A 1,899-nucleotide genomic window follows, 5' to 3' on the forward strand; every position below is an offset into this window, starting at 1 on the left:
CTTTCGAAAGGCAGGGCAGGATGGATATAGGTCTGTAGCAGTTTGGATCTAGAGTGTCACCCCTTTGAAGAGGGGGATGACCGCGGCAGCTTTCCAATCTCTGGGGATCTCAGACGTTAGTGAAAGAGAGGTTGAACAGACTAGTAATAGGGGTTGCGACAATTTCGCGGCTAGTTTTAGAAAGAAAGGGTCCAGATTGTCTAGCCCAGCTGATTTGTAGGGGGTCCAGATTTTGCAGCGCTTTCAAAACATCAGCTGTCTGAATTTTGTGAAGGAGAAGCGGGGGGCATGGACAAGTTGCAGCGGAGGGTGCAGAGTTGGTGGCCGGGTAGTGGTAGCCAGATGGAAAGCACTGTAGCAAAATGCTTGTTGAAATTCTCGATTATTGTAGATTTATCGGTGGTGATAGTGTTCCTAGCCTCAGTGCAGTGGGCAACTGGGAGGAAGTGCTCTTATTCTCCATGGACTTTACAGTGTCCCAAAACTTTTTGGAGTTAGTGCTACAGGATGCAAATTTCTGTTTGAAAAAAGTTAGCCTTTGCTTTCTGACTGCTTGTGTATATTGGTTCCTAACTTCCCTGAAAAGTTGCATATATCGCAGGGCTAGTTTGATGCTAATGCAGTACGCCACAGGATGTTTTTGTGCTGGTCAAGGGCAGTCAAGTCTGAGGAGAACCAGGGGCTATATCGGTTCTTAGTTCTGTATTTTTGAATGGGGCATGTTTATTTAAGATTGAGAGGAAATTACTTTTAAGGAACAACCAGGCATCCTCTACTGACGGAATGAGATCTATATCCATCCAGGATACCTGGGCCAGGTCAATTAGGAAGGCCTGCTCGCTAAAGTGTTTTAGGGGAGCGTTTGACAGTGATGAGGGGTGGTCGTTTTGACCGCGGACCCTACGGACGCAGGCAATAAGGCAGTGATCGCTGAGATCCTGGTTGAAGACAGCTGAGAGTGTATTTAGAGGGTATGTTAGTCAGGATGATATCTATGAGGGTACCCATGTTTACGGATTTAGGGTTGTACCTGGTAGGTTCGTTGATAATTTGCGTGAGGTTGAGGGCATCTAGTTTGGATTGTAGGATGGCCGGGGTATTAAAGCATATCCCAATTTAGGTCACCAAGCAGTACGAACTCTGAGGATAAACGGGGGGCAATCAATTCACATATGGTGTCCAGGGCACAGCTAAGGGGCTGAGGGGGTCTGTAGCAAGCGGCAACAGTGAGAGACTTATTTCTGGAAGTGGATTTTTAGAAGTAGAAGCTCAAACTGTTTGGGCACAGACCTGGATAGTATGATAGAGCTCTGCAGGCTATCTCTACAGTAGATTGCAACTCCACCCCCTTTGGCAGTTCTATCTAGACGGAAAATGTTATAGTTGGGGATGGAAATTTCAGAATTTTTGGTGGCCTTCCTGAGCCAGGATTCAGACACTGCTAGAACATCAGGGTTGGTGGAGTATGCTAACGCAGTGAATAACTCAAACTTAGGGAAGTAGACTTCTGATATTTACGTGCAAGAAACCAAGACTTTTGCGATTACAGAAGTCAGCAAATGATAGCGCCTGGGGAGTAGGAGTGATACTGAGGGCTGCAGGGCCTGGGTTAGCCTCTACATCACCAGAGGAACAGAGGAGGACTAGAATAAGGATACGGCTAAAGGCTTTAAGAACTGGTCTTCTAGTGCGTTGGGTACATAGAATAAAGGGGGCAGATTTCGGGTGTTGTAGAAAAGATTCAGGGCATTATGTACAGACAAGGATATGGAAGGATATGAGTAAAGTGGAGGTAAACCTAAGCGTTGGGTAACAATGAAAGAGATAGCATCACTGGAGGCATCAATTGAGTCGGTCTCCGCGTGTATGGGGGTGGGACAAAGGAGCTATCTAAGGCAG

Source organism: Coregonus clupeaformis, chromosome 23, assembly GCF_020615455.1.
Source record: "Coregonus clupeaformis isolate EN_2021a chromosome 23, ASM2061545v1, whole genome shotgun sequence".
Taxonomy (NCBI): Eukaryota; Metazoa; Chordata; class Actinopteri; order Salmoniformes; family Salmonidae; genus Coregonus; species Coregonus clupeaformis.